The 24628-nt window shown below is 41.2% G+C and overlaps 1 long non-coding RNA gene across 1 annotated transcript in view; it reads right to left on the reverse strand.

Moving 5' to 3' along the window:
• LOC122157318 overlaps positions 1-24628 on the reverse strand; it is a 70486-nt gene that overhangs the window by 40724 nt on the left and 5134 nt on the right. The window contains exons 2-6 of the long non-coding RNA XR_006167844.1: positions 17112-17217; positions 16884-16999; positions 16484-16631; positions 3104-3304; positions 1993-2101 (exon numbers count right to left, since the gene is read on the reverse strand). This is a non-coding gene — a long non-coding RNA (uncharacterized LOC122157318). The remainder of the gene's footprint in view (positions 1-1992; positions 2102-3103; positions 3305-16483; positions 16632-16883; positions 17000-17111; positions 17218-24628) is intronic.

The following is a 24628-nucleotide window of genomic DNA, read 5'->3' on the forward strand; positions in this document are numbered from 1 at the left end:
TATCAAGGTCAGATATTTTCCAGAAAGCCAAGGAAAACTATTTGCTGCTCTGCTGCTTGAGAAAACACCAGAACAATGCCAGTCTCCTTTTCTTCCTCTTGCTTCATGTGGTACTACACTACATGGCACAAAACAAAAAAACTCCACTCTCTTAAAAGGCTGCAATCTGTCAGATACAGAAATCCCAAACCAAGAGAGGTAGCAATAACTCTAACCTCACATATTCAAAACAAAGCTATTTGCCTTCATTTTATTTTGCAGATACCCAGCACAAGCTGCAGTGACAACCCAGTTCCCAGCTCTGGGAAAAAAATGTATGAATGTTGCTGAAGTCAATTATAATTGTTTGTTTTGAAGGGAGCCCTATCTCCCAGATAACATTGCTGTTGGAGAGGATAGCCAACAACAACCCTGACACAAAGGGAGTCACATCATACTGGAGCCATCCCTTCCTCTCCCTCCCAGTTTCTCAAGGAAATTCTGGGTTTTCCCCTTGGTTATCTCAGTGGGAGTTCTGAATCTGACTAGTTGGGAAATCTATCTTTTTTGACACACAAAACACTGATTTCCTAGATGAATTATAATATTAATTTCTCCTTGGCAAGATCATTATTTTTTTTTTATCCAATTAATAAAGGACCAAATTCCTAAAGTCAAACCTAAATTCCTAAAATCAATATCTCAGCTGATATATTTTCCCTCCATGACAGATCATGATCATGCCTAATCCAAAGGGCTTTGGAAGTGTTAATGAGACATATGTAACTGGTAAAGTCATACAGCCCTTCATCTGTTTTGGGAAGGGAAACCCATTTCCAACACCATAACCTTGATCCCTAAGATGCATTTTGACACTGACATCAATGAAGGTTTCAAGACTAAGGTAGCGTAATATAAGCCAAAAATGTCAGATTTCTTTTAGGCAGGGAAGATCCCTATGACCAACTCCCACGAGAACATGCTACACATTCTGCATCACAGTTAACTGAAGCTTAATCATAGCCAGCTCTCCTGACCTGCTCTCATGCACAAACATTTGCATTGCCTGAGATATTTCAGCCGACATGGGCAGTTGGAGGCCAGCACAGAGGAGTAGAAAGCATTTATAGCCAATATGTGTTTTTAACATTTGCCTTTCACCTCCTCTTTCCCATATTTAAAATTTAGCACTCCTCAGGCTACCAGAGATTGGCAAAGATGTTGATACCCCTCTAGTCCAGACAGATTCATTCAGACATTAGATCCAAGATGGGACATTAAACAAAGGCTTTCATTGTAGGCTTCTGAAACTCTTTGCTGCCATGGATAATGCACCTCTTGCACAACAAATATTAGGATAAGAGAACACAGCCACAGAAATTGAGTCAGCCTAATTTAGGCCAATGCTTTCAGGAAAGACACAGACCAGTTAGTTTGAGTCCAGAGGAAAACAACAAAAATGAGGAAAAGGTTTAAACCCCATATATTATAAGGAAAGATTAAAAGGATGGGATTTGTTTAGTCTAGGAAGGAGAAAGCTGTGAGGAATCCTGATAGCAGTCTCCAAACAGATGGAATTGTAGCTGCAGAATAAAGGAAATAACCAACCCTCTGGGACCCTGACAAGAGGCAGTGGTGTCACACCAGCAGCAAGAGGGACACAAGCAAGGCAGTAGGAAAGACATTTCTAATGTTAGGCAGAGATAAGACCTGAAAGCATTTCCTAGGGAGGTTGTGGGACCTTTGTCTGTGGGGGTTTTTGAAAACATGTGAGGCAAACATATGTCAGGAGTGGTTAGTGTGAAGCCTATCCTGTCTGAGTGAAGAGATGGACTGGGTGACCTCCTGAGAGCTCTCCCAGCCCTGTTTTCAATTATTCTGTTCTTCCTTTCTTAAGATGTGTGGAGCAGTGTCTAATTGCTTGTCACAACCCATTTACAAAAAGCAATTGTCTTACAAAACTCCAGCAGGATGCCCTGAGATGACACAATAGAAGAAAACACTGAATCTTACCTCCTCACTGTATATGGCTGCCTTGACATCTCCAAGTCCATTGTCCACTCCACTTTTTCCTCTGGCTGTCACATGTTGGTTCCAATAGCTCTAAGAGCACACTTGGAAACTGGTAAAAAATAAGCCTCTGTCTCAATGAATAATTAAAAACAAAACTCCAGATGTATTTAGAAATAGAAAACATGGGTAACTTATGCTGTAATTGATGGTAAGACAAGGAGAGGCACGCAGACTACATATATCCTCCAGTCATGTACTGCTCACTAAAATAAGCAAATACACAAAATAATTCAGAAATTTGGTTTTGATGAGCCAAAAAACATCTCTGGAAAAAATATACATTTATTGCTCATGTATATACCCCTTCCAGCTCAGTAATTCAGGTGCAAAACTGCAGGGATGTTTTTAAGCTTTTATCTTCATTCTGTTGGGAACCAAGTAGGTAAGAATCACTGCAGAGCTGAGCACAGATTTACATACTGAGTGTTTGCCTGAAGATCTTCCCCACACATTGGCTGGCCATGGCAGGGCCCAGCTAAGAACTCTTAAGTCTTGCTTGCCCACAGTTGCCATCACAAGGACTCATGAGCATGCTTTATCAAACATTTTACGCAGGCCTGGAGCACTTGGTAAAAAGTAAAAAAAAAACACAAAAAAACCACACACACAAAAAAAACCAAAGCACAACAAAAGCATTTTAGAATGTTATTCACTACTTCCTCCTACCAAAAAATTGTAGGCTGTGACGCTTTCAGAAACTCGCACAGTCTGAAGCCCTTCTTATTGTAGGTTCATTTTTTTGTTGTTGGTTTTTTTTGTTTGTTTGTTTTTTTCCTGAACATCACTTTTAATAAATTCAGCTAGAAATTCATAAAGTTTTTTTTTTTTTACATCAGTAACATTATAGCACAAAACTATAGTACAAAGCCTACTAAAACTATCAGAGACATCCATGCTGTCATTTGGGCTGACCATCTGAATAATGTCCCTTTTTGTTTCTCTTCTTCAGGGTTTTGATACTTCAAAACTCCATTTGTTTGGAAACATGATGAGTCCAACAGACAGTATTCTCTCATTTATAAGCTTTTGAAGATCAAAGACTGTTTCTTACCTTTGAAACTGTCCATTTCAAAATTTACCTTCCAATTTTTTTCAACATCCTGGGTTCCAATGCGACCTTTATAAGCTTCTATGCTTGACCCACTTGTGCTCTGCTCCTACCTTTATCTTGTCATCAGTTAAATGCAGCTGATGTCTGTCAGCAGTATGATGCCTCTCTTTGCTCAGTCACAAAAGTTGTCCCACTGGAAACCTGCAAAGCAAAAGCAGGAAAGAGGGAAAGGTTACAATAGGGTGCAGCAAGCAATGTTCTCCAGCATCTTTTCTGCATGTTGTTTTGCCTCTTCTCCTCTGTCAGAAAAGAGCTTTGAACTGTACCACAAAGTTTTCCAGAGAATCATATAATTATAGAATTACTTGGGTTGGAAGGGACCTCACAGATCATCCAGTTCCAACCCCCTGCTGTGGCAGGGTTGCCAGCCACTAGATGAAGCACTGGATCAGGTTGCCCAGGGTCCCACCCAAGCTGGCCTTGAAAATCATCTTGATTTCAGGAGGGTGGAAGCAAACAAGTTGGAAACAGTTTTCCGCACTGATTTTGACTCCAACTGAAAATCTTTTCTGAAGCTCTGTCAGACCTGTTGCAGGATAACAGTTACTTCAGTGTATCTCTGACCCAGCCCATCACAGTGGGGCTCTTTTTCAGCCTGAGAGGGATCTTGCACAATGACAAAGCTTACATCTAGTCATTCACAACTTGAGGAGGCAGCCTGTGAAGCTCAGTGTGTTTCTGTTGTTTTAAGCAGACTGCTATTTAAACAATTTCTTTTTTTTTAATCACTATACATAAAGGATAATGGGAATATTTTAAAACAATGAAAGGATATGTTTTGATGATAAGTCATCAGCTCAAGAGTCAAAAGTGCTGCTATCCAATAATCCTGATTACAATTAATAACTTCTTTCTCCTTGGAATGGCGAGTTTCAACTCACTGCAGATTCATAGCAATTTAACAATATGCCTGACAGGAGGAACAAGAGAAGAGCAACGTCTATTTAGACAGCATAAAGCAGCACTTGCTTAACAACAGTGCTTTGTGGCTGATGGAACCACTGGGAGAACTCGGCAGGGCTGTTTTTTGAGGGGAAAGACAGATATAAGTAAATTCATTTGGGCATGACAAGCCGATTATGAATGCAACAGCAACACAATTATCTGCCTTCAAAAGACAATACGGAAGATGTGCTTCTTCCATCATGTGAATCCATTAAAAATAAATAAACAAACCAAGTGAAACAGGCCTGAGGGCTGCAGTGTTATCCCACCGAGAGAGATTGCTTCCAGAGACCTTCTACAAGGGCAGGAGTCCCTCAGCTTGGCTGCAGAGGACACAGCCCCACTGCCAGGAGGAGCTCTTCTCTGAATAATTAGGCAACAAAACCAACTGTGAAAAGCTTTGGGAGCCCCAGTCCCCCGTCCCCATCCTTCACAGTAAATAGAGGGTAAGTGATCATCTTTGAAAGAAAACAACCTTCCCCTTCACTTCAGAGAACGGCAAAGGGAATAAGAGAGCATCTGAATTCTTACGGCTCTCATGGCACAGTGCTGCAGCAGTGCATTCCTGGAGGATTACAGGGCAGTAATTATTCTCTGCAATAGTTTCTCTTTGTGTTGCTTTGCTCCAAGGATGCTGTACGGATTGCTCTTTTCCCAGCTCCCAGAGCAAATTACCTCCCTCAGCCTGCGAGTCATTTCTCCAGGCAGTTCTGGGATGTCCTGGTACAGAGACCCAGCACTGAAGTCCTGGAGGAGCATGAGGACATGCTACCTGCAAGCCTTTGTGCACGTGTCAAGATGTTTTTGCAATTCATGAATACAGAACTGCATTAAAACAATAATAATAATAACTGGGGAAAAGAATAAAGAAAAAAAAAAAAAACCTTTACTGTTTCTTCTCAGTCAGGGAAGAGGAAGGGAGGAAATATCCTCACCAACACATCAAGGATCTCCACTTTTCTCTGTTCTTACTTCAGCTCCATTGCCTCCCTATCTTGCTCTCAACTAAGGAGCATCAGCTGTCATTTCAACCAGGATCACAACTGTGACACCAGGCACAGCAAGCAAAATAGCAGACCATTATGGAACCAGATTTGGCAATGTTTTTTTGCTCCAGTTCTTCCCTTGAAATTAAAGTCTCATGTGTCAGTGGTCACACTGTTGGAGCCAGAAGCCCTCTCCTCCAGCCTGGATTCTTCTGCTCCAAGCTGACAGTACGGCTCATTGCCATCCTGCACGTGGTTCCCAACAGCAGTAGAGCTGAATGCTGGAAGACTGTTGTTTTTTTCCTACCCTCAGTGCTAGACATGAAAGTGAATTCAATCCATAACTCAGAAGGTTCTTCCCACAGCTTTTTCTGGAAATATGACAGTTATAGAATTCCATTATTTCCTGTCGTGATTATTTCCCGTGATGACTTTGAAAGCACATTTAGAAAACACAGTTGGCTACATAATTTCTTTTATAAAACATAGAACAATCTTGTCGTTGGTGATGGGAGCACAGGGGTTTTTGAGGCAGGTCTAAGCAATAACAATATTTCAAAAATAATCAAATTCTGCTTCCCACAGTATTTCATAAACTCACAGAATCATAGAATCATTAAGATTGGAAGAAACCACTAAGATCATCTAGTCCAACCATCAATTCATTTCAACTTAGCCATACTTTCTTGGATTTTTTGCCATGAGGAAAGAGCACACAGGTGCCCCACCATCGCATTTCCTTCCATGTAACACCAGTGATGTCTTACAAGAACCCCTCCTGAAGCCAAAACAGACAAACATCTTAAAAGGGCAGCACAGGCACCACTCTTACATCTCCCTAGGAATGTCGTGAATGCTTGCACAACTTTTTCAGATGCTTGACAAGACATCTTACTCTTGGAAGGCTGATGTCAGAAAAGATGTTAGTAAGGGGATGTTTCTATGGCAGTCTTAGCCTGAGCTCCGCCCAAATGCTGTTCCTACTCCTATCCTCTCAAGTTTGACATAAGATATCTTGTACAAAGTCCTGCTGTGCCTCCAGCCCCTTCTGTCTGGTCTATTGAGGTGAGATGGGTCCCAGGTTCCACTGGAGCACGAGCTGGAAACCAGAGTTGGACTGCTGTCCTCAACTCTCAATTTTATTTTATTTTTAAAAACCACATTATTATTGCCAATAGTGTTGAAACTTGGATAGGGCTAGCAAACTGAAAATATACAAAAATCATTCTGGTCAGTCACAGTGCTTGAAAAAAAAAGAAATCAGTAAAATATCAACATTTTATTTCTTTTTTCTTTCCATAAGGCATTTGGCAGTTTCAAAATATCACTTTTGAAATGTCAGTGTCTTTCAATCAGACCAATCTGCAAAGCTTAGCCATTCCTGCCAGTACTTTACTTTCCACTTCAAATAATCAACATTCTCTGATGAAATAATATTTAAGTTAAAAAAAAAAAAACAACCACATAGTGTACAAAACATATCTCTGGTCAGTTCTGATAACCTTGCAGATCACACTGATCACACTGCAGTGGAGATGTCAGCTACAAATGCTTCCTCAGTTCCTTCCTACAGTTCTCCAGTTGATGGACATCAACTGTACTTTCAACCAGCTGAGAATACTGGAAGATGACTTTGAGTCCCTTGCAGCGCTGATGAGTTCAAATAAAGTGCTCCATAAAATAACCAAGCTAGTTATGTCTCAGTTTTCTCTTCCACAAATTATAGAGTATAAAAATCAGCTGGTTCTTACGATGGCAGTTTGAGAGATCAAGTGAAAACTTCTTTTAGTTATAGAAAGTTATAAAGTTATAGAATTGATTGAGTTGGAAGGGACATTTAGAGGCCACCTAGTCCAACTCTCCTGCAGTGAACAGGGACACCTACAGCTCCATGAGGTACTCAGAGCCCCGTCCAGCCTGACCTTGAGTGTCTCCAAGGATGGGGCTTCTACATCTGTAGGCAACCTCTTCAGTGCCTCACCATCCTTACTGTAAGAAACTTCTTCCTTATATCCAATCTAAATCTCCCCTCTCTCAGTTTGAAATCATCTCCCCTTGTCCTATTACAACAGACCAATCATTTTTGAAACACGTAGGCACTGGCAGGTATTAATCTTGGGTATTTTAACTGTCTTTCTGTTGAAAGACAACGTTTTCTTAAAAAGAGTCTCTTCTGAAAAACAAGCTTTCATGTTCACCCTCCTGTACTCTCCACCTCACCCTGACCTGGACCTCAGGCAGCTCTGGCTCCCAGCCCATAGCATGTGGCTGAGCATGTTTCTGCTTTGGAGGGAGAGACATCCTCCTTGGCTGCTGCCAAAACTAAAAGCAATTTCTGATACTAATTCAGGTTCTTGGAAGAGTGCATTATTCCCATTTGTAGCTGATTTTCAGGTTGGAGATTCACGATGGAAAATGATTCCAAAAGCACACAAGAGGCACAGATGCGCAAATGTAGCAAGCCTATCTCTCTGGAAAAAATGCTGTTTTGACTCCAGACTATCCACACACAGGAGATGACACCCTGACAGCATCTTTACAAACGTTAACAGTGCAGGATAACCACTCAAGACGGGTGGCAAACATATCAGAGATCTGGAGAGACCTGCAGAGCATCACCCGAGAGAGAATGTTCTGCAGCACATGTACAGAGTGCACACAGTGCCTGGGCTCCCTGCACCTCCACCTTAAGCCTGACTATAAGTGTGTGTTTATCTTCAGGCATAAAGATTTTTAAAGTGCTTTCATTGGCTTGCACTGGGAGGTAGACGGCAGGATTAATAGCTGTTCTTCAAAGCTATAAACTGCATGGTGTGTTTTCTCAGACTTTGAGCCATGAGTTACTACTGTAATTAAATCCAGAAGGAGAGGCCATAATAACATTCTGACTTGATTTCCAGTGGCAGAGCATTGATTAAGAGAGCTACATAATAAATGAGAGGCATTTCGGAATCACTCTGTTGATGTTATCTATAATTTTTTTATAATTAGAAAAGCCTAAAGAAAATTGTATATTATAATTACATGCATTATTAATCCTACTCTGGTATAATACGAATTCATCTATGATTATAGGTTGCAGCAAGTTTTCGGTAATTTTTTTAAGAGGTCCAGTGATTTGGCTTACAAAGCCCCTGTAAACAACAGATAAATTGGATCATGTTATTTAAAACTAATGCAAAACCAGAGAAAATTCAAGTTGATAACTTGGAAATCCAAAAACAAACAAAGAGTTTAGGGGTAGTCATTTTCCTGTTTAAAATTGGTGGCTCAATGAAGACAGCATTCAAATAGCTGTTTTTATGCAGTCCTTTACACGGAAGTCTTAAAAAATTGAATCTGGAAGAAGTTTAGCAGGATATTTAATGATTAAAATAACAATTTGTTCTTCATTCAGCTGCTTCGGAGTAACCCTGAGCACAAGGGTACCTGAATAAAGTTACATTTTCCTATCCTATGTGACAGTGTACTGTAAAATATATAATTTCAACTCTCTCCACTTAAATAGGGAGAGAATTAAGAGAAGGTACATGGAGATTCTTCATTTAGTGAGAAAAGTGACTGCAACATACATGAACACCTGTATTTCCAAAGAAAGCAGAAGCTTTCCAAAGTCAGGCTAGTTAGGACACCCTTTCCATCATATTAATAACCTGTTACTCTTACAGGTAGTCCCATTGGATTCAGATGGACTGAGTTTTCCTATGAGTCTGTAGATGGTTCACCATTTGGACCGAAAGTTATTTTCTTCAGGTCTGATTTACTACTAATTTATTTTGTTTGACGTTATAGATAAGGCCCAAGAACCCCTATTCTTTTTGCAATTGTATATGCCAAAAATTTTAGAGAGATGGTTGAAAGTCCAGTTTTGGAAACATTAGAAGTATTGTAATGTGAAAATAAAATGTTAAGGATAACTACATTGCACCTTTCTTCAGCTCTTTGCTATTCACAGTTCAATTACAGGTCCAAAACCAACAGGACAAGTGTTAAGGTGCACTGAAAGCCTATTAAGCACCTGAGGCTTAGAACAACATCTCCAGGGCTCCATGTGCTCACAATAGACAGCAGGTAGATCTCACACAGTACTTCAGATTAATATTTTTGATGGATATTTGGGTGAACTTAGCCATATCTGCTAATGCCTGTTTCACACATTAATTACTTAAGTGGAAAACTCAGCATTCAAATGAAACAAGACATTTTTTCCGAATAGTAAAGCCACAGGAAAGTCCTTTGTCACCCTCATGAATATAGACATAACAGAAACCATTTGTAGTTAGCTACAGACCTTTTCTGAAACATCAGTAATGATAATATGAAGCTGCCAAAGCACAGAAATGGGAAGTAGAAGTACAAAAGAGGCAATTCTCTCATTTCTGACCCACAATGTCAGTAATCACCCAACCTTAACGAGAACAGCCATTGTACAGAAAGGATCCCAGGATCACTGCTTTTGAGAACTGAAATCCACGTGCCAAGACCACCTACACCACAGGACCACCCGTTACCATCCCTTGCCAGCCAGAACCATACAACTTTCATTTGGCTCATGGAAATAAGGTTACATTAATGCCTGGTAAAGACCATTTGGAGAATTGTTAAAAGGAGGGTCTGAACACGTTCCAGTCAGTGAATGTTGATTCTGGCAGACACAAACTGAGTCATGCCTCGTCCCACACTGAGCTGCTGCACTGTGGTCTGAGGCTCACTCCAGATGGTTACAGATGCTTCTGAATAGGGACCAGCTGGTTAATGTTTTCTTGCCTTGGTTACATGCAAGATAAAACCATTTGCGTCATGGTTACTTTTGACAGAAAGTAGTCTAGGCTTAATAAAGAGTGTTTTTTAGCTAGAAACAAAAGGGTTATTCTGGCAAGTTATGGATATGTTTTGCAAATTTGCCTATGATTTAAAAAGTTGATACAGTTTTGACTTAACTCTCTTCAGAGAGCTGAAAATGCCTCAAGTGGTGCTGTCACATTAAATGCATTCATTGTCTTGTTCATTTCTTAGCTGCATTTTGCCATAACACATGCTGACTGGCAACCAGCTTTGATTTCAATACTTCTGGAGAGACTCCAACCTAAAAAAGAATTAGTCACCATCTGAATTTTGTCCTCACCACTTTTTCATGGCATTTGGTGATGTTTATCTCAAAGAACAGATTCTTCTAGCCCAAACTGTTGTAGGCAAGAGATTTTTGTCTTTAGTTTTTCTAATTTGTGATAACTAAAAAGATTGTCGAAGGAACATGTTGAAAAAAATCTTCTTGGCCCTATTGCCCAGAATTAGAACAGAGTAGAGGTTCACCTAGATGAAACAACACTGATTAGACAGGGAAGTGGTAATGTGTCTGATCTTACCTTAGAAGATTCCATAGCAGATCTCATATCCAGAATATATTTGACTTTTGTCGTTATTATAAAGAATAGATATCTTCTGCCAGGGAAGCCTTCAGTTTTTCCCTCTGTTGTGGGAAGAATTTACTTTTGTCTGATCTGTCAGATCCCATTTTATTAAACCTCCCTTATATAGGATTCCCATCCAATAATTTTGAAGCATGGAGTACTTCATGGATTGATCGGATTAACCAGTCTGATTTTCTTTCTTAATTCATGCTACTATTTAAAAATATTAATTACTTAATAATAATTTTAAAGGTTAAATATTAATATTTTCCTTGCTTATCCACAAACAGAACAAGTTTTTCATGCACTGTAATACTTCTTACACCCCTTTGACAAGGAAGTCAAGACACACTGCATATGCGAGATTCTATTTTTTTTCTATATTCATCTTTGGTGAATCTAGATTTGCATATTTGAACACTGAGACTTACAAAAACAGGTTTGTTATGAGCATGAGAACAGAAACCACAATAACAGATAGATCATTTCAATAAGAAGAAAAGATTTCTTCTGAAATGTTATCATTGACTACAGCATAAAAATAACCAGACTATTTTACTCAAGAAACATTTTTTACTGGTACTCTAAAGTATGGGAGTGCAGTATAAACTGTGTACATATTCTTTTCCTACTAACTGTTTATTATTTTAAAAAAATCTTTAACTATGAGAGTAATTTGATTCCTTGTGCCAACATCTCTACAAAGTGATTGACTCTACTAGTAGATGCATTGCCCCTTTATGGCAATCTGTATCACTTACTGCTCTGGGAATAAGACTGATAGGGAGATTCAGGACCATCTTGTACAGCACACAGCAATTATTCCTGGAACAAGAACTCATTTTATACAAAGCTGTATTTATCCTTTGTTTGAGACACTGCTCCAAATTATCCGTGTGACTCTATAGAGACTATGTTCATGCAGCTAACTCATTAACACTGCAGTCTCCAGATGGGCAAAGACAAGTCACATGTTTTATACATTTAATGAAGAGTTAAATACTGCAGCCCCTTTACATTTTATCTAAATATCTTCTAACAGAGCTAAGAGGTCACTGTGATCACTGTTAGTGTACTTACAAATTCTGTACTGCCTTTGACAGCAACCCATAGGTTGGTTTGTTTTTAAAGGCGCTGTCAGAGAATCATAGAATCATAGAATCACAAGGTTGGAAATGACCTACAAGATCATCTAGTCCAACTGTCTCCTCATCACCATTGCCACCACAAGCACTAAACCATATCACGCAGCACGTCATCCAGATGCCTCTTGAGCACTGCCAGGGACGGCGACTCCACCACCTCCCTGTGCAGCCATTCCAGCGCCTGACCTCTCTCTGAGAGAAAAAGTTCTTCCTTATGTCCAACCTAAACCTCCGCTGATACAACTTGCGGCCATTGCCCCGTGTCCTGCTCATTGCCTGGGAGAAGAGGCCAAATCCCTCTTCGCCACAACCTCCCTTTGGGAGGTTGTAGAGTGCAATAATACTTGCTGAATATAGTTGGCCATATTATTATCCTCTGACTTCGAATAAACTGCTTAATGTTTAAACTTCAGATATGGCTAATACTTATGGTTCATCTATTTGTGGTTGTATTTTACTTGGGTACCTAGTGTTTGAAGCAAGATCAGGCCTGACAGATTGAGCTGTGACACAAAATTCCTTCTAAAATTCTGTGAAAGTGGAAGGGGAGAGGAGGGGAAGGGCAAGGGCAAGGAGGGGAAGGAGTGGAGGGGAAGGAGCGGAGGGGAGGAGGAAGGAAGGATGGAGAAAGAGAAAGAGAGAAGGAGAGAAGGGGAGAGAGAGAGAAGAGACAAGAAAGAAACATTTACTAAAGATAGAACAGAATAAGGATATTAAAAGAGGGACCATCTACAGATGTTGGGTTTTTTATTCCTGGAAGAACTGGAACATGGTACAAATGTGCTATCTAGAGAGCTTCCCAATTCCCACAGAAAATTACTACACCAATGAAGCACTGCCATGCAGGAAGGAACTGTGTCTGTAAGCAGACTGTTGTATCATTCAAGGCCAACATCAGTTAAGCCGTGTTCTCAGATGGTGCTCCATCGCCTTAATTAAGCCTTTTTCCAAAAGCAAACACGCAGAATTTAAGCTCATCATTTGCTATAGCAACCTATGTTGCTCCAGCATTGGTACAGTCTGTAAACATGCAACATTGGTACAGTCTGGGAAAATGCAACATAGCAAGATTCAATGCTCAGAATCTGAGGACAAGTCAAATCAAACTAAACATCATCATTATAAACACGTGTCCTCAAACAGTTGAAACAAGCTTCCCAGTCATGTGCTGAATTCTGCCTCCTTCTGCACCCTAGTGAAGACAAACACTGCTCTGAAATCAAGCAGAAGCAGGGGAGAAAAGATGCACTGGGTGAGGGTCGATGGCCAGGGCTGTGATTTTTCATGATCTGATGATATGCTTTGGACCAAAACGCCATGAATCTAAATATTTTCAAGTGCCATGATTTTGATTAATTCGTCCCCCTCCTGCTTTATGACTGCTTTCAGCAATTCATGGGACTCTTGCCTTTTATGTCTCCTAAGAGAAGTCTGCCGTTTCACAGAGAAAAATGCATGAGGCAATTTGCTTGTGTGTTATTAAAGCCTCTCTGCTTGTAGACGGATGCATACTCATATGTTGCCATGTTAACTGTAGTTATATGAAACATGGCCTCATTACTCATTAGAAGCTCCTGGAATAAAGAGATTACTTCAGTAGCTCAATACAAATTTTTGGTACATCCCATCTGCATTGCTTTCTGACTCAAAGAGTCCTATTGTGAATGTGAAGATCAGAGAGAAAGAACGGGGATTCTGGTGTCTTGTTTAACTTTCAGCCTGATGCCAATAGTCTTCTTACTGGAAGACAGAATAATCAAGGACCCAAAGTAAATTAATTCTCTATTCAAACATTTCTATCAGAAATTATGTATGGCAGAGTTCCCTGAAAATCATCAGCATATGGAGAATTTCTTCGGAGATTTACAGCTCCCCAGGCTGTCTCCAAGAAAGACAACATATTTAGAGAAGAGGGTAGCAAGCGGGAGAGGTAGAGTGATTAACAGCATCATGTTGCCTTAACTGAAAATGTGCATCCAAATCATGGCATTCTTGATCAGCTGGAGCCAAGCCCTTCTGGAGCTGGGTCTGACAAGTGCCCTCCTCCCACTCACCTCCCGTATTTAATTGAATGTAAGTGAGAAGCAATAAACCAGCTGAATTATGCTAAACACTCCCCTTTCAGGAAGCAGATAATGGCTCGGCCAGGAGAATTTCTCCCAGTAAATCACTTACATCTCTAGATTTGCACAGAGCCATTGAACAGTAACCCCGTCAGGAATGAAAGACACCTGTACTCTATCTATTCCAGTGCTTTATTGTCCTTACCCTTCAAGAGGTTTCCTAACACCTGGTTTAAATTTCCCTTACATTAATTCAAGTATATCATTGTTTCTTCTAACCACCACAAATACTCTTTGAAATGGCTTTTTATGCACCAGAAAGCCTCGCTTCACTGTTTCTTTTCCACCACTATATAATCAAATATCCTTCCACTTTTGCTCATAGGCTTAAAAAAAAAAAAAAAAAAAAAAAAAAAAAAAAAAAAGCCCACAACTATTACTAGAAAAGAACAATGAATTCTGTCCTGTCCATCCACAATTCTCTTCAAAACTCATTGATAAAACCTGGTCACCATATTCCCATGCTGAGCAGAGCACATTCCTGATGGAACCTGACAGTGGGATGTTTGACTTTCTCACAACAGCACACCACTGCCTAATCACAGTTAATTTTTCAACCTTTTAAAGCAAAAATATTCCTCTGGAGAATTACTTTCTAGTCATTTTTTTTCCCAGCCTATTTACATATTGAAGTGGTTCTGCCTAACAGTACTTTGAGCTTTTTCCTTGATGAATTTAGCCTCATTTTTTAAACATTTCTCCAATTCATCAAACAAATTTACCTCCTCTTTCCAACATGCTTGCAGTGCTTCTCAGCTCTAGATCTGTGCAAAGTTACCATACAGACTTCCAGCTGAATGTCTTATGTCATTAATGAAACAGCAAACAGAACAGATTTCAGGATTGACAACACAGGAATCCTGTACAGTACTTCATAGAATCAGAGTCCTTAGAGTTGGAAGGAACCTTTAAAGGCCAGCTAATCCGACTCACCTACATCTGGATCAGGTTGCTCAGAGCCCCATCCAGCCTGACCTTGGATGTTCCAAGAGATGAGGCATCCACCACCTCTTTGGGAAACCTAAGCCAGTGCCTCACAAACCTTATAGTAAAAAACTTCTTCCTTATATCCAATCTAAATTGCCCCGTCCTTGGACGTGTTCAAGGCCAGGTTGGACGGGGTCCTGGGCAACCTGATCTGAATGTGTATATTTGGTGGCCCTGCTGGGCAGGGGGATTGGAACTACGTGATCCTTGAGGTCCCTTCCAACCCGGGTGATTCTGTGATTCTGTGTAAATCTCCCTTCTTTTAGTTTGAAACTGCTTCCCCCTGTACTATCACAACAGACCCTGATAAAGGGCTTGTCCCCTTCTTTCTCATAGCCCCCCTTCGGATTCTGAAAGGTCGCTCTCACCTCTGCCCAGAGCCTTTGTTCTGATTGTTTTTTCCCCCAGAACTGTTGTTAACCAGCCTGGACTATAATTCCCAAGATACACTGGGAAAAATATATATGTATTTCTCCTTCCCCAATACTTTTTGTGCTTACTGTAATTATCTGCAGACAGATTTCATTCTCCACTGAGTAGCAGGCCAAACTCTTTGATCTTCCTCATTCTACTAGCAGTTCTTACAGAATTACTTCTGCTTATCTCTGAGGTCTCATTTTGTGCCTCAGTCTTTCTGGTTTTATCCCTGAATACTTGGCCTGCTCTTACAAATTTATTCTTTAAAATTTTATCCCTTCTTTTTTTCTTGTGTGTTTCCCTGATGCTCAAGCTACAAAAAAAAAATCATAGTTTACCCAGCTTGGCACCTACTGAATTTTTATTCTTGCAGTTGGAGAACTTGTATTGTGCCCTCAGCTTACTCTGAAAAACTGACAACTTTATTTTACATTTCCCTTTGCCTTAGATAGGAAATCTTATTTACCAGATTTAAGCTTATTAACATCAATCTTCCTGAATCCCATTGCTTTCAACTTGATCAATCCCACCTTTCCCTTCTGAAATGGAAGTCCCAGAGCAATTTTTCTAAATTGTAGAAATTATCCAGTAATTGTAACAGTCACCCGTCATTTGAATAGTCGTAAAGTTGAATATACAGTGGAACAAACAGTGGCTGCTGAGTAGGAAGAAACAGTAGTTTCTTGAGAAAAACTACGAGAAAAAACAAACGTTTGTAGCAGCATGTGCCATGGTTCAATCAAACCATAGCTTTAGAGAACCCAGGAGTTCATTTCTATCCAGAATAATAAGAAATTTTTCTGACTCTCAATTCAGTAAGCAATGTTTTCTCAAACAGAAAGTTTTGTTCCTCTGATTACTTTCATAAATCAAAATAATGGTCTTGACAATGCAGCGAATACAGAAAGAAAGAGCAAGATGCCTCTCCTTGAGTAGTGAAGTTGAGTGAACCTGGTTCAGTTTTTCTGTGGATAAAGGAAGTTTTTCACCTTGAACTTCTTAACACTCATTATACAATAAAGCCATCACAGAAAAGGAGCACATTTGGATCTTTTCTAAGGTGCTATTGAGGATTAGCCACAAAGAAATGTTAAGTACTTGCTTAGAGATACATATGGGCCCTTTAACCCCAAAGGCAGAATTTCAAAGCATAAAACCTGGTAATCTGTCCAAATGAGTCTTTGACTTCCAAGCATTTATCCAACGCTCAGACATGGTTATTTGCACAACAGAGTTTTTGAACAGCATCTCCCATGCTTAGCATAAATAAGAAAGACTCATCATAGAAATCAGCACTGAAACAAACCTCTCTTCTTTTGCAGTAGTTTGCATCAGCCTGCTCCTCCTGGACCTCCTGCCACCACTTGATTAGGGAAGGTGATAGAAATTCAGCATCTTCACAAGGGAGTGGGACCTGCAGTATGCTCAGCAGCTAAACAGCTTCTCATTCATTCCTAGAAAGACAAAATCCAGATGTAAAATTGAAATAGAGCAACCCTCTGGCTCTTTCCTCATCCTTCTCTGCCTGTGGCATTGACCATGTTGAGAACTGAATGGAATGGAGTGGAACAAAACAGAACAGAATGGAAAAGGAATAGAACAGAATGGAATGGTATAGTTGTTCAGAAGTGACATTCAAAGATCATCAGGATCATGCAGTATTCAAGCTGAGGCTGCATCAATACTAAATATGGGGGGAGAATTACCTCTTCTGACCTGCTGACCATGCTGTATTTGATGCACCCAAAAATGCACTTTACACTCCTGGCTGCCAGACCACACTGCTGTCTCAGGCTGAGAATGCACATGGTCATCTCTCCTCCTGATGATGCAGAGAGAGGACCAAGACTTCTTTCAGCTGGTAGAAAAGGTGTTTTGGAGGAACTGGGAAGGAACCACCAAGGACTTTGACACAATGACAAGCTGATACCCACATTGGTTTAGTCCATCCTCAGATTCAACTGCAGCACCTGACATGCTCCAAAAATGCAACTCTTCACTCATCCCTGCAGTACATGAATCCCCATTTGAAGATTTTTCCTTGTGATGTTTGAAAGAAAAAAAAAAAAAAAAAGTCATTTCAGATATCCATAAAATAATGAAAATAACCACATTGACAGGATTTGTTTGATTTTCTCTTCAACATGTCTACAAATCCACTGAGAAAAAAAATCTCCATTTAGACATTCCACTCTCTGGCCTGTGGAAATACAGGCAACAGCTGCCCTTTTGGCTGGACAGACGAGCCCCAAAACACTGTAGGCACTCCAATGGCCAGTTATTTCTAGGCATGGATCCAACGGCTGATCTCAGCCTCCAGCCTTCTGCAGGGCTAGGGAGCAGCCTCTGAAGGAAAGTGCAGGTTTTTTTCCCTCTCCTTTGGAGGTGATTATCAGCAAGGACCACTCTTGAAATGCATCTCTCTCAGTATCTGGAGAGGCAGCAAGAACACCCTCAATAGGAAACCCCTTCATCTGAAAGATCCTGTGGCTGGAAGCCAGACAGGGCTTGCTGGCCTCCAGACCAAATTGTGAGATTCAATTTTGCAGTCAAGAATTTTTTTCACTGCTGGACCAAAGAAATGCAGGAACCTATTTCCAAGCAGCAGCAAGGTGGAAAAAAGTGCAGGGGGCAAGATGAGCTTGGAAAGTCCACGTTGGGGGAACATAAGTTTCTGTGTCACATCTCAAGCACCAGAGTGTGGTGGTCCAGCAGACTGGATGTGCCTGTGGTTATTTCCCTCAAAGAGGATGGTAAATAATAGATATAGAAGGCGACAGGCCCGAGCCCTTGCAGACAGAGCTGCCCACACTAACTATGAGAGAACATCAAGGAAAGAACTGGATTAAACTCCTCTCCTTCATAGAATCATAGAACCATTAAGTTGGGAAAGACCACTGAGATCACCAAGCCCAACCATTGATCCACCACCTTGTTTCTCAGTGCTGCATCTGCCCTTCCTCCCCTGCAGTGCGTACAGACGGATCCACTGACCCTGACCTACTGCCTAACATCAAACGCTTGTCTCTTGAGCAAATCCTGCCACAGCTGACGGTGACTCCCTTTCCTCAGTCACCTCTGGTTTAGACAACCATCTGAGATTTGGGTATAAACCCTAAATTAATCTGAGATAGCTCAAGGCCCCATCTTCCAGAGGCTGGAAAGCATTTGCTATGTTAAAACCCTAAAAAACAGCTTAAACAGAAAATGCTCTTACTTGCAGCCAACTTCTCCTGTACTGCTCCACTGTTTTTTATTAAACACCTCAACAACACAACACTGTGTAAAGCACAAGGAAGGAGCTTATATTGATGGGGAGACTTCAAAGTCTGGTTAAAAGGCAGGGAGGTAGATTGGGGACAGTGGAATAGGATGGCACACCTTAAAGGAAGAGCAGGCTTCTGAGAGTCTCTGGCTCAGCCACCTTTGCAGCAAAGATGGATCCAAACATCTCTTTGTACTTTGGAGGAGGGCAGATTCATGCCTAGATTCTCCTGATGTCCTATTTCTTGTGAGAGGTCAAAACTGTTCTTCCTGATGGTGCATACTGGCCTTTGCTTCTCAATCACGGAATCATATAATGCTCCAAGTTGGAAGGAACCCATAAGAATCATGAAGTCCAGCTCCTGGCTGCACACAACAGTGTAGTGGATAATAGCACAGAAAATTAGTTTTCCTTTGCTTTCCATAAGAGCATCCCCTACTTATGGGCCAGCCCAGAAGTAAGCTTTCATTAGTAATTAAACAAATGTCATCATGGCTTCAGGGGAATGAATGGCACGACTAAGATTTGCAGGTATTTCTCTGCTCGGAAAACCTTCCATTCACTAAAGCCAATCACTTTTTTTGCAGAGAACAGCAATTAGAAATAATAATTTAAAAATATCCTGGAGTAATTTAAAAAATAGTATTCCTAAAAAAAAAAACTGCTGGGAAATGAAATAATATACAGCAGTGTCTAAAGCACAATGACATGGGAATTCAGCCTACAGTGCCATGCTGCTCCCTGTGGGCCTCTGAGCTGGGTAGCCTTTAATCAATGACACATGCCTCTTGTGCAAAAGACAGCCCAAAGGCACGCTGGGGTGAATTAGAGAGACAATTTCAGCCTTCTCCTGATTTTTTTTTGCTTTCAGGAGTTTAAATCTGATCTTTAACATTATTTGAAAACAATTTTTGTGGTTTGATTAGATCTAGTGACAGTAAGTAAATAGCTGATCTAACATCTGCTGTCCTCCAGCTGGAAGCCGCCAAGTCCAATTTTAGGGCCAGCTCTCTTTAGGAGTTGGACTCAATGATCCCAAATTGGAATATTCTGTGCTTCTAAACCCGAGTTCATGGCAGAAGTAGGACTCTATCTGTACAGCTTAAAAGCTTTCAAAGCTTGCAGTTTAACACACTTCTGTATGTGCCAATCCGCTAAATATCCCCATACATGCTAATATTTTCAGATAGCAACTTCTAAAGCTTGAGATAGTGTGTATATATGTTTTTATTCTAAAATCACATCCAACAGCCTTTGGTTGAAGAGTTTAGATCTTCTCTTCCATTTGTCAAGTCTGCATTAATTTGCAGGAGAGACATGATTCAATTTGAACCTTACTGATAAAACCAACTAATGGCTGGAATTTGCATAAAAATAATACCGGCATGAGAAGGCATCCAGGAGTTTGAAACATCAGAATTCACCACAGTGCACTGAATAAGATCATATGAACAATTCAAGGACTAGTTTTGGATTCCTATAAGATCACTGCTCCTTTTTCCAGAATTGTAAGCTTATAAAAGGGGTGGAAGGGAATCACATCAAGCTGTGTACATTCACTTAGCTCTTTTACAAGTAACGGTCCCCCCCCCAGAAGCTTTCCATGCTTCACGAGAGTAAAGGTAGCTGTGACAGACCAAAAACCAGTGCTGTTTTAAAATAAAGTCTTCTAAAATATCTACTAACCACAAGGCAGAAGTTCTCATGAGAAACAAACAATAGGTGTCACTCTCAATTTATTCTTGTTTAATTTTAACAACTTGACCTAAATAATCCTCTCTTTCTCTACTACTAACTGCTGCTATTAATGTGGGGTAAAGGCAGAGGGCTGGACTAGCTCATTGCTTCCTTCCACAACCTCTTTGCAGGTGGGCACCTTTCTCCCACCTGCATTTCCACCAACCCTGACATTATGCCAAAGCCTGCTCCCTGGCCTTTCAGCTCGGTATTATTGCCCTTTCATCAGTGTTTCAGCCCTCATTTTTTTAAAAATATATTTCCTCTCTTTCTTTCAGAGCACTGTGTGGAAAGAGTGGCCCAGATTGCAGGTCTTAGTTGCCCTTGGAAAAGGGTAGAGGACAGGCCCGGGTTTCAGCCCTGTCTCTAAATGTGTTTATTATAACAGATACAGCAGGATCTTGTTTGAGTAGACAATAGACAGGAAATTAACAGTTAAGGCTGAAACTCTAGTCCTTCATTCCTGTGATTAAGAGAAAACAGAAACCATGCTGAAACAGAAAGACAATTTTAGCTTTCATGCAGCACTGTCCTTCAGTGTTCCACATCAGGCATGCAACATTATTTCTGTGCAGAACTTAGTCATTAATTTCCTTCATTTGAAGTAAAAAACATTCACGCAGTGTTATAAAATGCTCTGTATTCCTGAAGCGACAGATCATAATGGCTCATCCTGAATATGCCATTCTGTCCCTTCACACAGATATTAAATGCCTGAGATAAATCATGGCTTGAGGTTTACAGAGGCATCATGTCAGCAGCAGCAATGAATTACAAACTTCCTCCTTCAGACAGCAAACACCCATTATTATTAATTACCAGCATCATCTTCCTTCACATTTTGAATGGTGAAGGAGGGGTTGGCATCCGTCATTTTTCATGTCTCAATGCATGGAGGCTGATACAGTCATGCCTGCTGCAACTGAGCCCATTGATAACCAGTCATTCATAAGCAAAATGCCGTAATGCACGATCTATGGGGATGGTACAATGAAAACAAGGAGCTTGCTCTATCTTTCCATTCCTGTATATGGGAGTGCATGGGGAGGCATGAAGAAAACAAACAGGTTTGTGTCAGGATGAAAGAAAACATTTGTGACAAAAACACATTCTTTAACATAGCACATATGCTCTGATCTCGGAGCTGACCTTGTTTTGAGCAGGAGGTGGGACTAGAGACCTCCAACCTGAAAAACCTCAAAAAATGGAAAGGAATGGCTTCTATCAGGCAGTTGAAATCAGCTGGGTCTTTAATGTCTTTCTCTCCGTACACCAGGTAAATGGAGAGTTCAGAAAAGGTGACCATATTGAGCAACAACAATAAGATGTTAATTACAAAATGAGAAAATAAAGGGGTGCCAACAATCTCTGCAAGCCTGTGGTTTGCCTTCTCCACATACAACAGCAATCCTGTAGAATGCACTTCTTCCAGGACAAGAGAAAAGCAAGTCATGCCTTATACCCAGAGACATGTGGCAATCTGAGCTTCTGGCCAGAGTCAAACTCATCACCACCTAGACCCCTTTTCTTTCAGGGCAAGGTCAAGCAATACAAACTGATGCTTCCTTGAAATAATTCCCTTAATCCAACCCTAAGCATGTCGAAGAGCTCCAAGCATTGGAGAAGTCTTCTGATTAATCGTTCTAAGCTCTTTTTTTGCTGGATGACATCATGCTTTTTTGTTCAAGCTTAAAAATGTTCTTTAGAAACTTGATAGCAATAAAACATGAGAGAGTTTGCTGAAAAGAATAATTAAACATAAATGATCTTAAAAAAATTGATCCCACTTGCAAGCATTTAAAGATGCCAGCTGCTAAATTACAACCTTGGCACAGACCTGGGTGCGTGTGCCCATTTTAAGAGATGAGATCTACATGGAGAGAAGGTCGGCCCCATCCTCTGAGCAGATCCACGTGCTCAAATCCCCTGAGACCAGAAGAACATGGAAACAAAACCCCACAACTTTAGGGGAACTTGAGGGTAAGAAATGTATCCGTATGGTCTGTATATGGTCTGTACAGCCAGATCACAGCTTCAAGAGATCCAGTGTAGCGAGAAGCATTTACGTTGTGCAAGAGTTTTTTGAAGTTTCTGCTTGGTGAAAAGCACCCAAAACTTAGAAAGAAGAAAGTAACAGCTTCCTGTTTCTAAGTGGAATGTGGAGGAGCCCGGTAGCAAGCAGGCACATTCCTAACGCTGTGATAGAGACCTTCGTGCTTTGGGCACACAGAAATACACCAAGTAAATGCCACCCAGCAAGCAACAAGCTACCTCTCCCAACAGTTCCCTGGCCCCATTTTTCACTACCTATTATGCTTATTAAGTACTAATTCACAGCATCACACGTTTCCCAGGAAGAAACACAGGACATGTACAAAGGCTGATGTGGTGCCTTATTCCACCTGCACCAAGTGCAGGCTGAATCATCCCAGCACAAACAAGAGCCCTCAGGGCTGTGCAGGGCCCCATACAAGGGCACATCCAATTAGTGCTCAAGGCATTTACTGCTTAATGACTGAGGACTTTGCACAAGACTTCCACTTCTGAGCTGCCAGCAGGATGTGGGGATGAGTGGCATGCAGAGCCCGTGCTCAGGAGTCTATCTCCCATCCCCTTCATGATGCTACACATCATCTGCGTCTCCTGCTTTTGTTAGTCATTTCATTTGTAGGCAAGAGACCGTGTCTGTTGCTCCCTTAATTATGGAAAAGTTGTCTGTGCACAATTTAAACAAGCCCCTGTTCTGCTCTTTATCAATATTGAACACGCTTCCTGCCTCTTCGATGCTCCAGCTTGCAGCCACACAACATTTGTTCATAGCTGCAGGCTATGTCAGCGAGACTTTGATAGAGCTACAAAAGAGCTCCTCGTTCAAACAAACAGCACCAGTGAATCGACTGGAGTGTTGCAAATGCTGGCAGAGCAGAGCTGCACCAACTTGCGGTTGGGAATGGTAATTTCCACTACAAATAGTGAATACTACTACAGCACCTGCACCTCCCTTGGGTGATCTTATGCTTCTTGGGCTCTCAGATGTATGTGGTCAGAGTGGGCATCCAAGTGTGTATTCAGAAGGATGGGATGCTGTTCCAAGAGATGAACAATGGATGGACAGGAAGGGAAAATCTGCCCTGTGATGGAAGCACACACACACTGTATGCCTTGAAGGCCCCACCCTTCCCACTGGGAAATCAAGCTTTTCTCTAAGAAATCCACATCAGGTGTGTGACGTATGTTCAGTGATGTGACACCGAATCATAGAACCGTTTGAGTTGGAAGGAACCAGTAAAGGCCACCTGGTCCAATCCCCCAGCAATAAGCAAAGACACCTACAGTTCCATCAGGTGCTCAGAGCCCCTCCAGCTTGATGTTGAGTGTCTCCAGGGATGGGACATCCACCACCTCTCTGGGCAACCTTTGCCAGTGCCTCAATACCCTTATAATAAAAAAGCTTTTATCTTTATATACAACCTAAACCTCTTTTCGTTTGAAATCATTGCCCCTTGTCCTATCACAACAGACTCTGCTAAAGAGCCTGCCTCCTTCTTTCTCATAGCCCTCCTTTACATACTGTAATCCATGGAGCAGAGTGTCTGACAGATGTTCCTTCTGATTTCTCCAGCGCTGTGCATGCAGCGACCAGCAAGAAGAATCCCAGAGGACACTAAGCTTGCTGCTTACAGAGTGGCAGCAGATGGTACCTGGGGGTACTTTTGTTTGCAGATGGTGTACTCTCCTCCACAGTGCTGCAGGTTAACAGCACTTTGAATCACAGAACAGATAGAATCATAGAATGCCTCAGATTGGAAGGGAACCATACAGATCACTGAGTCCAACTCCTGGCTGCACACAGGACCATCTGAAAATCAGACCATATGTCTGACAGTGCTGTCCAAACGCTCCTTGATCTCTGGCAGCTCAGGACTGTGCTCATTGCCCTGGGCAGCCCGTTCCATGACCACCACTCTCTGGTGCAGATCCTTTCCCTAACCTCCAGCTACCCCTCCCCTGACACAGCTCCATGCCATTCCCTTGGGCCCGGTCGCTGTCACCAGAGAGCAGAGCTCCCCCTGCGGAGCTGTAGCCACCATTATGCTTCCCCTCAGCTCCTCTGGGCTGAGTTTCCCTTCTCTTCAATTAAAAGAACTTCAAAAGCACAAACACTGCACCAGCACTATCGCACACACCAAGAAACATTGCATTTACTCCATGACTTGTTTCATCACAGAGGCAAAATCAGGCTTTACCAATTACAAAACGCCAGGAAACTTTAATGAATCAGTTCTGTTATGAGGGATAAATGACACTGAGTCTATCACACCATAAGTGAGGACTTAGCTTTCATTTGCATAATGATTAAAGCAAACTCACAAATCATATTTTATGCAGGTAATAATTATCTGCAGCATTTATGCGAGCGGTGGTTTATAGCTGATGGCCTCAGCGCCA

The sequence above is a fragment of the Centrocercus urophasianus genome, unplaced genomic scaffold (assembly GCF_019232065.1).
Source record: "Centrocercus urophasianus isolate 14NV4802_14NV808 unplaced genomic scaffold, USGS_Curo_1.0 seq_13, whole genome shotgun sequence".
Taxonomy (NCBI): domain Eukaryota; kingdom Metazoa; phylum Chordata; class Aves; order Galliformes; family Phasianidae; genus Centrocercus; species Centrocercus urophasianus.